The sequence below is a fragment of the Arvicanthis niloticus genome, chromosome 15 (assembly GCF_011762505.2).
Source record: "Arvicanthis niloticus isolate mArvNil1 chromosome 15, mArvNil1.pat.X, whole genome shotgun sequence".
Lineage (NCBI taxonomy): Eukaryota > Metazoa > Chordata > Mammalia > Rodentia > Muridae > Arvicanthis > Arvicanthis niloticus.
The window spans coordinates 47933157-47946554 of NC_047672.1; the positions used below are offsets into that span (position 1 = coordinate 47933157).

Below are 13398 nucleotides of genomic sequence, written 5' to 3' on the forward strand. Positions count from 1 at the left end.
TTTAAAAAGACTTTAATTTCTTTTTTATTTCTTCCCTGACTAAGTTATCATTGAGCAGAATGTTGCTCAGTTTCCACATGTATTGTGCTTTCCATTAATTTTGTCCTTTTTGAAGACCACTCTTAGTCTATGGTGATCTGATAGGATACCTGTGATTATTTCAATGTTTTTCTTTTTTTTTATTGGATGTTTTATTTACATTTCATATGTTATTCCCTTGCCCCATACCCCTGCCTGCCCAGGAACCCCCTTTTTCATCCCCTCTTCTCCTGCTTCTATGAGGATGTGCCCTCACCTATCCCTTTATTCCCACCTCCCCACCCTTGAATTCCCCCACACTCGGCATCTAGCCTTCATGGGACCAAGAATCTCCTTTCCCACCTATACCTGACAAGGCCATCCTCCCATACATATACAGCTGGAGCCATGGGTCTCTCCCTACGTGTTCCCAGGCTGGTGGTTTAGACCTTGGGGAGCTCTGGTTTGTTGGTATTATTGCTCTCCTTATGGGGTGGCAACCCCTTTCAGTCTTCTCTCTAACTCCTCCATTGGGAACCTTTTGATCAGTTCAATTGTTAGCTGTGAGCAACCACCTCTGTATATGTCAGACTCTGGCAGACCTCTAAGGAGACAGGCTCCTGTCAGCATGCACTTCCTGACATCCACATCAGTGTCTACCTTTGGAGACTGCACTTGGGATGGATACCCAGGTGGAATGGTCTCCAGACGGCCCCTCCTTCATTTTCTGTCCCACACTTTGTCTTCATATTTGCTCCCTTGAGTAATTTGTTACTCCTTCTAAGAAGGACCAAAGCACTTACACTTGGTCTTCCTTCTTCATGAGCTTCATGTGGTCTGTGAGTTAAATCTTGGGTATTTCAAGCTTCTGGATGAATATCCAATTACCAGTGAGTGAATATCATGTGTGTTCTTTTGTGATTAGGTTATCTCATTCAGGATGACATTTTCTACTTCCATCCATTTACCTAAGAATTCAATTTTCTTATATCTGTTGAGGCTTGTTTTGGGACCAATTATATGGTTAATTTTGAAGAATGTACCATGAGGTGCTTAGAAGAAGGTATATTCTTTGGTTTTAGGATGAAATGTTCTATTGATATCCATTATCCATAAATGCATTTGGTTCATAACTTCCGTTAGTTTCACTGTGTTTATTTTGTTTCCATGATCTATCCATTGATGAGAGTGGGGTGTTGAAGTCTCCCACTACTATTGTGTGAGGTGCAATGTGTGCTTTGAGCTTTAGTAAAGTTTCTTTTATGTATGTGGGTACCCTTGCATTTGGAGCATAGATGTTCAGAATTGAGAGTTCATCTTGGTAGATTGTTCCTTTGACAGGTATTTAGCATCCTTCCTTATCTTTTTTGATAACTTTTGGTTGAAAGTCAATTTTATTTGATATTAGAATGGCTACTCCAGCTTGTTTCTTGGGACTATTTGCTTGGAAAATTGTTTTCCAGCATTTTACACTGAGGTAGTATCTGTCTTTGTCACTGAGGTGAGTTTCCTTTTTGCAGGAGAATGCTGGGTCCTGTTTATGTATCCAGTCCATTAGTCTATGTCTTTTTATTGAGAAATTGAGTCTATTGATGTTAAGAGCTATTAAGAAAAAGTGATTGTTGCTTCCTGTTACTTTTGTTATTAGAGGTGGAATTATGCTTGCGTGGCTATCTCCTTTTGGGTTTGTTGAAAGAAGATTACTTTCTTGCTTTTTCTAGGGTATAATTTCCCTCCTTGTGTTGGAATTTTCCCTCTATTTTTTTTAGGGCTAGATTTGCAGAAAGATATTGTGTTAATTTGTTTTTTTCATGGAATATCTTGGTTTCTCCACCTATGGTAATTGAGAGTTTTCCTGGGTATAGAACCTGGGCTGTCGTTTGTGTTCTCTTAGGGTCTGTATTACATCTGTCCAGGATCTTCTGGGTTTTATAGTCTCTGATGAGAAGTCTAGTGTAATTCTGATAGGTCTGCCTTTATAAGTTACTTGGCCTTTTTCTTTTACTGCCTTCAATTTTTTTTTTTTGTTTTGTGCATTTGGTGTTTTGATTATTATGTGATGGGAGGAATTTCTTTTCTGGTCTAGTCTATTCCGATTCTGTAGGTTCTTGTATGTTCATAGGTATCTCTTTCTTTAGGGAAGTTTTCTTCTATTATTTTATTGAAGATATTTATTTGCCCTTTAAGTTGGGAATCTTCACTCTCTTCTATACCTATTATTCTTAGGTTAGGTCTTCTCATTGTGTCCTGGATTTCCTGGATGTTTTAGGTTAGAAACTTTTCTCACGTTGCATTTTCTTTGACAGTTGTATCAATATTTTCTATGGGATCCTCTTCACCTGAGATTCTCTCTTCCTTCTCTTGTATTTTGTTGCTGATGCTTGCATCTATGATTCCTGATCTCTTTCCTGGTTTTTCTATTTCCAGGGTAGTCTCCCCTTGTGATTTCTGTATTGTTTCGGCCTCCATTTAAGGGATTTTTTTTTTTGTTTCTTCTATAAGTGCTTCTACCTGTTTACCTGTGTTCTCCTGTATTTCCTTGAGGGAGTTATTTATGTCCTTCTTAAAGTCCTCTATCATCATCATGAGAAGTGATTTTAAACTTGAATCTTGTTTTTCCAGTGCGATGGAGTATTTCGGACTTGCTTTGGTGGGAGAACTAGATTCTGATGATACCAAATAACCTTGGTTTCTGTTGCTCATGTTCTTGCACTTGCCTCTTCCCATTTGGTTATCTCTAGTGCTACCTGCACTCACTGTCTCTGACTGGAGCCTGTCTTTCCTGTTATCTTAATTGTGACAGAACTCCTCACAGTCCAGCTGTCTCTGTGATCTTGTGATTCTGAGATCTGCCATCCTTGGTATAAGAGCTCCTGGGACTCAGCTGCCTCTGGGATCCTGAAATCCTGGTGTAACCAAGCTCCTTCATAAGATTCTGTGATCCTAGGATTCTATGTTCCTGGACGTGTTAGAGCTCCTTGGACTCCAGCCTCCTGTGTGTTTTGTGGGATTGGGTGCAGAGCTTGCGTTCAAGGTCTGCTCAGGGCACCATTGGAGACCAGAAGGTACCCGTGCCACTGGCGGGGTATGAATTCCTGGGTCACTAGGGGTCCCAGTTACTCCCTGTTTGTGGCAGGGGTGTCATGGCCTTCTCACTTATGATCCTGGGCATATTAGAACTCTTGGGAATCCAGCCTTTACTGGGTTTTGTGGGATTGGGTACAGAGCTGGCATTCAAGGTCTGCTCAGGGCACAGGGGCAGACAAGAAGGAACCTGTGTCTCTGGCCAGGAGTGAGTTCCTGGGACCCTGGGTGTTCCAGTTACTCCCTGTTTGGGGGTAGGTGTGTGTTGTGGTTTCCTCACCTAGGATACTGGGCATGTTTGAGCTCCTAGGAGTCCAGCCTCCTCTCTGTCTCAGAATTTCTTAAAGGAGCAACTGTTATTGAGTCCCTCTACATACCAATGCTGAATAAATAAGATACAAAAATAATAAACTAGAAGAAAAAATTTTAAAAGGTGACCAAATAAAATGTAGCATTGCATACTCCCTATTTATACATAATATTTGCTTAGTGGAAGTCATGAAGTACCTTTTTGAATTTTCACTCACTTCATTATATGTCCATTATAACAACAGAGTGTTAGCCTTTTTTCTCCTCCCACTGTTGTGATTATCTCTTTCACTTTAGGTCTTTCACAGATCTTAGTTACTATAATTTTTGTGTGCATCTCTTCTCTAAGTACTTTCTTGATTAGAGAAAGGATACCTTCTCTTCATTAACCTACCTGGGTTCTATTAAAGATTCTCTCAAATGAGTGGACGGAGACAACTTCTTCCCTATTCATACATATCCAACAGCTGACAGAGTAGATAGATAAATATGTATCATTACATCACATTATTACAACATATGGATAATTTAGGCCGCTATTTTATTTTCTCTGTCTTCAGTTGTCAAGAAGAACCTAGGCTAATTTCTCTAAATTTTTTATTTTATTAATAACTCTACATTTGCCTCAAGATAAACATTTTCAAGGCCTTGGGTAGGGTTTCATATGGTATTACGGCTTAAAATGAGTAATACTACCTGCATTTTAAGCTAGACGTTTACAGGATTTATTACTCTGCCAAGTTGTTCATCCTTTCCTGCTTCTCTTACATAATATGCAAAATGGAAAAGATACTGTGTACCTCACTGATGAAGTTTGAGGAAGTAAAAGAAAACAACACAGTTTAAAAAGAAAGTGTGAAATTAGCAAGAGAATTTTCAAAAGTATGGAATACAAATGTCTAAAAACATCTTTAAAAATGTCTGCATTCAATTATGCAGAATTCTACTCATTCAAGTTCATGGCTCCTCTAGTCCCAATAACTAGGAAATGGCCAATATCCACCAACCAATAACTGTATAATGCAAATGTGGTATATATACACACTAGAATATTATTCACACATTAAGAAAAATGAAATGTTCTTATCCAGGTAAATGGACAGAGATGGAAACAATCATCCCAAGTGAGGTAAGGAAGATCAAGAAAGACAAACATCTGCTCTTTTCTCTTATTTGGGGACTTAGCTTTGAATCTTTAGATTTGTATGTATCATTTGAAATATACATGCATGTTAAAAAATAAGTAAGAGGTTGTGGGAGTAGAGGGCTAAAGAGAAGGGAGATAGAATGTAGTTATATAAAGAGTTAAAAAATAGTAGAATAGGAAGGGTTAAATAAGGTGGAGCACAATCCATTAGGAACCAAGGATGCAAATGCCTAAGACTATGGGATAACATCTCATGCAAAAACCATCACAGATACCTACTACAGAACAAATTGGACTTGATGGGTTTCCAGAAAAGATATAAAGTCAAAAGTGTAAGGAAAGTGTGTGTGTGTGTGTGTGTGTGTGTGTGTACTAATGAGGGAGCATGATGCCTATGGCACTGGACAAAATTCTCAAAGATCTAATAAAAATTTAAAAAGTGTCAATATAGGATTGACAGTGATTTTTATTCTATGTAAAGTGTCCTATATAAATAGAAGCTAACCACAGACAAACAAAATACCAAGATGTGATTAACTTCTGAAAAAGTAAGCTGCCGAGGGGGGAGGAATGTTATTACAGATGGAGAGATGTAAATAATCAGGATGAGCTTAGCAAAAAATCGTAAATAACACTGAGATCTAAAATAGGACATTTACTTCCAGTTGAGCTTTGAGAGCACATTCGAGGGGCATGAGGTAAATAAGCCAGATCACCATCTTCCTTAGGGTAGTCACTGTGTGACACCTACAACACCTGATTAATAACATGTCTCGGGAAAACAAACCCCAGGAGAAATACATAACATTTAAAAAGCTTGACCAAAATAGGTGCTAGAGACACTCTTTGACTTTCTTTGTGTTTATTAGTCTGATTAAAATATGTATATTTTAAATATGTTCATGTATGGGATGGCAAATGTTCATATCTGATGGAGGTATCATTTGCAAATGTCAGTATTTCACACTATAACTTCTAATCCCACTTAAAAGTAACAACTGACTTAGGAACTGGTCAAGGAATTCATGATAAATTTATAACCAAAGTTTAAGACAAATCCTGCTGTTGGAGTGATTGAATAGCCTTGTGGTGGATTGTAAAACATGTCAACAAATTTCTGTGTCACTGTCAGGAACAAGACACTAGAATGCAAAGATTCTGACCTTGACCTACAAACCATGAAGCAGGTTTTCTTCAGGAGTGAAGACTTATTCAGTTAGTGGTTTGACACAGACCCTTTTGGTAACCTGGCACACAATATTTTTAGTAACATACTCAGACTTCAGTGTGACACTTGGCATTTTTATTTCTCTCCACATTAAGTACCATTGTCACCAACATAATTTGAACATCATTTATAAAAATAAGTTATTTGCAAAGGCTGGTGAGTTTCCTAATTAAAACCACAGCTTCAGAACAGTTTTACGAACCCCGTGATTATGCGCTATCTCATACATTTAATGAGTGTTATTCTGTTCTACAAAATTAGGGGAGCACAATTTATGACATTTAATAAAGATAGGAAAATTATAAACCTCCAATTAATGATTACTAGTTATTCATGCTTTAGAGGATGATTTGTTAGAATTCTTTCAATCAGTTTGAGGATGTGAGGCTCGCAATGTCCTATCTTTACAATACCTATGGGCTCATCTCTGCTCTGGGTTATGTGTTTTAGTGAGCTTTTGGAATACCAATCATCTCACAAGCATAAAGATGTCATTCTCATATGGAGCTTGGAGATAAGGAAGGGATATGATTATTATTAAGATGTTATCAAGAGTGCTGTGTGGCAAAGCAAAGGTGTCATCAGAGAAGATACTCAGAATCAGCTCAAAATGCACATTCAAACACTCTGTATAGCTGTAGTTCAACCTCTTTAACATATTCAAGAGGAAACAAATACATCAATCAGTTGTTTTACCCTGAATATGTGAACAAGCAAGCAAAAGTTGTCTGGGGAAAAAAAAGAAAAGAAAAAGCCCCGAGTGCTTCTAAAGTCAATACTCTGAGTGTCTCCACAGGGTAGTTGAAATTTCGGTTCATGCACGGGTGCATACAGGATGCAGATGAGTGTTGAAGCCTCTGTTCATGCACTGGTGACAGCATGCAGATGCTTATTTCCTGGCATCAATATGGAAGAAATTCATTTGCTCAGGTGGTTCTTTCTTCCAGTCTGGAAATTAGGTTTTGATATATTTTAATGAGCTAAAACCACCTCTCAAGATAGAGGTTCAGCATTGGTTTGCTCGTCTTGTTCTCTTCTTTGCATAGGAGAATCAAGCCAAAGGATGCCCAAATCATTTAACCATGTAATCCATCTATTTATGTACATATTACACTGGATTTTTGCTGAATGAAGAAAAAGAACTCTCCTTTGTATCTACACTGAATATTTCCTAAGATAATTATAATCAACAAAACCTCATAAAAGTCACAATATAAACTTGTCACTTTTCATTTCAGAAACTTGAGTTTACTCCAAGCATCATCTAATTCACAAGTTTCCTTGACAAGAAAATTGCAGTAAAAAAAAAAAAAAGATCAGGGTCAGATACCTGGTATATTTCTATTTGCTTTAATATTTTCAGTAGCTCAGTATAATAACATAAAATTCTAAAGAAAAAAGTTTAGTAAATTATCTAGGTTGGCCACATTTATGTCTGGAATTTTATATTTTCCATATAATTACTAAGACAAAGCCTTGTTTGTAAGAGGCATAAAGAGCCACTCATTTATTATTATTGTGGGAATGGCATTGTTTCCTTATAGAAGACCTGGTGAGGACCAGAGAGAATGAGATTCAGTCAGGATATAATGAATTTGAAATGTCTTTGAGACATCCAGGTGAATGTGCCAATAAAGAAGTTGTCTGCAGTATGAGGACAGGTTAAGGTACAAGTCTCCAAAGAGAGTAAGTAATTGAAGTAACATCAATATGAAGGGTCTAATGACATAGAACAGAATTGAAAGAAGGTGGTCCAACATGTTATTAAACACAAGGTCTCAACTAAAAGGGGTATAACAATTATACATGTCTTTTAATCCCTTTCATCAAATTCTTGAGAACAATTAGGAAATTTATGGTACTGTGTGGCACCTTGAGTAAAAATTTGTACTCCTTAAGTTACAACAAAACCATCCAACATGCCTTGTTCTAGAACGTATCTTCCCATTGTAGCCATCATATCATATGAAAGAAAAGACCATAGTCTACTAAATATATTTAGATGGTAATATACAGTTGAACATTTAATGCCTCTTACATTGATAAGCCATCTACTAGCTTTCCTCACCAGTGCTAATAGTGATTAGAAAATGGATAAATAATGTCTAACATACATGTTAGTCACAGTTACTATAAATCCACATATAAACTTGTCAACATATACTCTTTTATTTGCTGTCTGTGCATTGTGTAGCAAACATAATTTAATGGAGGGAGAAAAGTTGTATTTTGACTCATGGTTTTAGTCATTATGGAAGGAAAGTCATGGTGTAACAATTCAGTTCATGGCAACAGGAGCATATAATTATGGCTGGCTCCATCAAGGTGGATCATAAAGCAGAGAGCAAAGGAGCAAGGAGGAAACACAGCTTGTTATAGGTCTGATCTACTACTGGTGATGTACTTTCTTTAATGAGCCCTGATGTCCCAAGTGCTGAACAGGTCCCTAAATAACACCATTACCTGTAGAGCAAGCATTAATAACGAGCTCAAGGACTTTCAGAAACAGACCATTCAAAACTATATCTGACTACCCTACAAATAAAGCATCATATTTGTGAATGCACTGATATTAAGTTCAATGTTCAAAACCTATGGGCATCACTGCAAAATCTTAATGTTAGTCCATTAAGGGTCCACTACAATTTACATCATTCTGCTACACATAGTGTATATGTGTTTTCATAAAAGATGGTTGAAGTGTCTTTTAATCAACATTGTTAACATGGTAATTTTTTAACATGTACTGTTTTAAACTTAGCACACAATTTTTATGTATCTCACAGACCCTGATGCTCTTTGTAGTTGCCTATAATCTCATATAAGAGGGCAACATATCTAACTAAAGCCCAATAGTGGGAAATGAAGACTTAATTTGAAAGCAAGCTGGAGACCAGAAGACTCATTAGAAAACTACAGTAGCCAAACCTAGGCATTTGGAGAAAGGCATACAGATTAGAGATATAAACCAGAGATGCCCCATTTACACCAGTCAGATGTATGAACATTAATATTTATATGTGCAGTGCAGCTTTTTGAACACATGCAGGGTATTGGGAGAACATCTGGAGCTATAATTTCCATAAGCCACAGGATTATGTAGAAACTGGAGGCTGGCCAACTTGGGCTCCTCTCTACCACCAGGAAACTGGGTAGCACCAGCCTAAGTTACCTTTGTCTTTCAGAGCCTGATAGAGTGGCAGAGAGAGAGAGAGAGAGAGAGAGAGAGAGAGAGAGAGAGAGAGAGAGAGAGAGGCAGAGACATACAGAGAGAGAGACAGAGAGAGACAGAGACAGAGAGGCAGAGACAGAGAGACTGACTCCTTGACTCCTACTCTTACCAGGATCATTTAGTGCAAAGCCAAAAATTCATTACTTTCTGAACAAGTGTACCTGACTCCCTGAGGTTGAATACTGGCCATGAAAGATAATAGGAAGTCAACTAGCTGAGTTAGAGAATATTAGGGTTAGTAGTGGAAGCTTCAATGTTTTATAGATCTATCCTGGGAACTTCGGTAACATTACAAAAGATTTGAGATTGCTTCAGCAGATGAAGAGAAAAGGAAGGGTACAGAATCTTTATAGAGGCCAGCTGGAGCCCCCAAAGTAGGGTTTGCACTTGCTGCCTTGCATTCTTAAACATGTCTTTCTCTATATGTGTGTCATTAGTGGTATTTCCTCTGCTAAGCTGCCCTGAGTCCTATTAATAATAAAAGACAAGAGAGTTTGGTGGACATAAATTAGTGAGAAATTCTCTCTTTGCATACAAAGGGCCCTGGATTTGTCCCCAGCTGCTCAATAAGTAAACAAGGTCCACCATTGTTTTACCTTGTTATCTTTACTGCCTATGTTCCTTGCATATTTCTTATTGGTTTCTGAAACTTTCTTTTTCCCTCTGGAAATCACTGGAACCTCTAGGTCAGGTGAGTACCTGTTTATGCCTTTCCCATTTTCTGGAACTCCCCTGGGCTCCCCAGCTTTCCATCTAAGCACTACATGTGCTTGTGATTCTTTCCAAAAATCTCATTAGTTCTGAGTCTGAGTCCCGAGTAGTTGGCCTATATTGGCCTGAAATTCTTCATGTCAATAAAAAAGAAAAATTCACTGCCCAGCAACTAGTTTCCTTTTTGAGCATGCAGACACTTCTGTTGAGTAGACTATCTTTTTTGAGCAAGTTAAAAGAGTATTCAATTGTGTTGTGTTTGAAAATATAAGCTGAGTGGTCGTACTTGTTTCAGAGGGAATCTGGGAGGTAAGTTACCTGTCTATGGGTAGCAGGGATATCTATTTTATGTGCCGGACCAATGCCAGGGATTCCTAGGGCCATGAGCACATTCTTTCAGCAGATCTTTTCTGCTGTATGTGGCTTGTTGGAGAAAGGAATTCCAGGATGTGATGCAAGTACTGTTGGGCACCTCACAAGAATTATAACAAGAAAACCTATTAGAAAGCTAACTTAATTTTAACCTAGGAGTAAAAATGACTCTTCCCAATGCCCTGGTCTCTCTAGCTCCTGCACACACCACATATTGTTGTCATCTTTTTCTAATCATCCCTTTCCCACTCCCCTGCCCCAAACCTTGCCAACCCCAAAAGCAGAGAAAGTCTTCTTTTTGTTTCTCAACTATTTCTTGACCTGTAGAAATGAGAGGAAACATGGAAGTTCTCATAGCTTATCATCAATGTTCCTCGATAAACCGTTGTCTAAATTGTCAATAAATACATGTCTGTGTCACTTAGACAATAAAGGACAGAAATATATGTTTTCTAATTTAATGCGTCAAAGAAGGTGATCCTCTTGCATTCCTGGTTTCCAGTTTCTTTAGGTCTGTTGCTGATGAGTTCGACTAAGACGTAAGATACACAGTCCCACTTTCTGAACATCAGAGCAGTCTCCATTTATATTTTCCGAACTACACATCATTTGGTTTTTACAGTGCATGGTACTGTTGACTTCGTGAATATAATCACTTCCTAAAATCAAACATAAACAACAACATTCTTGAAACATATTTGTTTGCAGAGTTTTAGCAATGGTTTCAAAATAAAGTTCTGTGAGAAATAAGAATATATTAATTCTTCTTATTATTTTTTAACACAGCTGTTAAAAGAAACATGCACACATGTTTAAAAAGTGAGTGACATGGTTTGTAGTTTGACTTGGTATAGAAAATTAATGGCCTCCTTTTGCACTGAATAAGCCTAACATCAATGGGTAAGCATGCATGGTCATTACTGAACGTTTAGACTAAACACGATACCATGCTGAAAGTTCTGTCATTCTAGGTAGGTGAGGGTCACCATACATAAAGCTCATGTATCTTTCTGAGAAAGTGGTCTGAAATCCATAACCAGGGCTTCTATGTTTTCCTTTCATCTACTTCAATCAGAGACCATTTTGAAATATTACATCATCACCATTCTAAGTTTATGTATCTTAATTTGTGTGTGTGTGTGCGCGCGCACGCGCGCGCATAATGCGCCGCAGTACTTGAAGAGGCCAGAAGAAGGTATTGAAGTTACAAGTGGCTGTGAGTTGCTCAACGAACGTGCTGTGAGCTGTATCCAGAGCTGTATTCGGGTCTTCTAGAAGAGCAGTAAATGCTCGTCAGTGCTGAGCCATCTCACTAGTTCGTCATTCCCCTTCAGACTTACTGTTTTCTTAGTTTGCCTTCCTGTTTGAGTCTTGATAATTTCTTACCTCAAAAATATTATTTTATGTAGTTTTCTAAATGTCTTATATAGTTAGGCATAGAAGAGAGAAAGAGTTCAAGAGAGAAACACACACACACGAAAAGACACAGAGAGACAGAAATATGAACAGGAGGAGGATGAAAGATGGAAAGACTAGAAAAGGAAAAAGCTAGAATGAATGATTTCTGAACTGCCTCTTTCCTCCATTAACACAGAGCTTTTTCTTCAGCATCATGAACAGGGCACAAGACACCCAAGAGACAGAGAAAGTACAGAGATAGAAGGATCTTTACAGTAGTTATGCATTCGCATAATTTGAAATGCCTGTGTTCTTTGTAAGGTTCTGCCATGTTGGTCCTCAGCCACAGAATCCTCATATCTCTGCTACATTTTTAATATCTGAGCATCTCCTTATCACTTCAGAGTTGTCATTCCTGTAAACTGGCTCATCTCCTAAGTCACTTAGGAGCCTGTTCACTCATGTGCACCCCACTCATACTTGCCTCTTCTAAGACATCACTTTTTAAAGCCTTCTAATATCTCTTAATTCCATTTCTTTCTTTCTAGTCTTAATCTTATCAGACATTTTTTACTTCTTGGAGACTTGATGCTTTAAGACCTAATAAGTTCAGAGTCATTTTTTTTTCCAAATAGATTTTTAAAATGTTTTGTTGGGTATATTTTATTTATGATAATGTATACCTGAATATTGTATTTATATCATTCCCCCCTTCTTCTCTCAGTCCTCCTTTGCTCTCTCATGCTTTTCAAATTCATTGTATCTATTTCCTTAACTATTATTGTTACAGATGTAACTATTATCTATCTACTTATATACATAAAACATGTACATTTATGAATCATATTCCTTCTGGTTGAAGATATTCAGAACTTAAAGAAGAAATTACTGAATGGCTAGACTGGAGGGAAGGCACTATGAGAATGGGGATGGCTCATCAGTTAAAGGCCTATACTGCTCTTGATGAAGAAGATCGGAATTTGACTTCTAGCACCCACAACTGGTGGTTCACAAAGGCCTTGTGACTCCTGTTCCAGGGACTCAGTGTCCTCTGCTGGTCTCTTTATGCACTCATGCTTGTAGCAACCCTCTTCCCTCACAAGACATATGTTCATATAATTTTAAAAATTAAAATTTTCTGAAAAAGAGGCACCAAAACCAAACTAAAACAGAGATAAGGGAGTGGGAAACAAGTTCTTAATTCCCTTCCTTATAAAAATATAAATCTACTCTTAGAACTGAGATGAGAACATTTGTATGAAGTAGAGAGTCCTATAATTCTTGAGATTCTACTCTACTTTTCAAGCAGCTACTTGTATAGAAATGAATCCATCCATTTCATGAATTCTTTCAAACCGAATGCACACTGAGTGTGTACTGAGACACGTTGCTGGTTATGAATACGTTACTTCTCACATTGTTCTCACTGGCTTATAGTCTTGTCTGTCACTAAGGTCTTACCTGAGTTGAAAAACAGGCCAAGAAAAAGAAACACTAAGAAACAGTAATGGATCTTCATTGCAAAACAGCATGAAAACAACAAAGCATTCCAGCAGGATGAATGATTCTGTGGAGATGATGTTTTAAGAATCAGGGTTGCTGGATATAGTGATATCTATGGATGAGCAAGATCTTACATGCTATGATCATAGTTTCCTGGGCTGTACACTCCGACCACTGCCCTGCACCCAGCCTGCTGGTTTTGATCATATTATGACACAGACAAGCCCTTATTGCATCATCACAGTTCAGGGACCACCCACAGGGATCACACTTTGGCCTCTTATACCTTCACAGGAATCTAACCTAAGATCTCCATCGGAGAAGTACAGAACGACACCTTTGACACTCTTCACAGGGGCTGAGTGACTACTCCTATTGTATATTCCTTAGTTGAGC

General features: G+C 37.9%; 1 long non-coding RNA gene across 1 annotated transcript; it reads right to left on the reverse strand.

Moving 5' to 3' along the window:
- Positions 1–10545: 10545 nt before the first annotated feature.
- LOC143434467 (uncharacterized) lies at positions 10546–13154 on the reverse strand. The gene is made up of 2 exons (XR_013103941.1): positions 12961–13154; positions 10546–10760 (listed from the first exon to the last, which is right to left on the reverse strand). It is a non-coding gene; the product is annotated as an uncharacterized LOC143434467 (long non-coding RNA).
- Between the last annotated feature and the right edge of the window lie 244 nt (positions 13155–13398).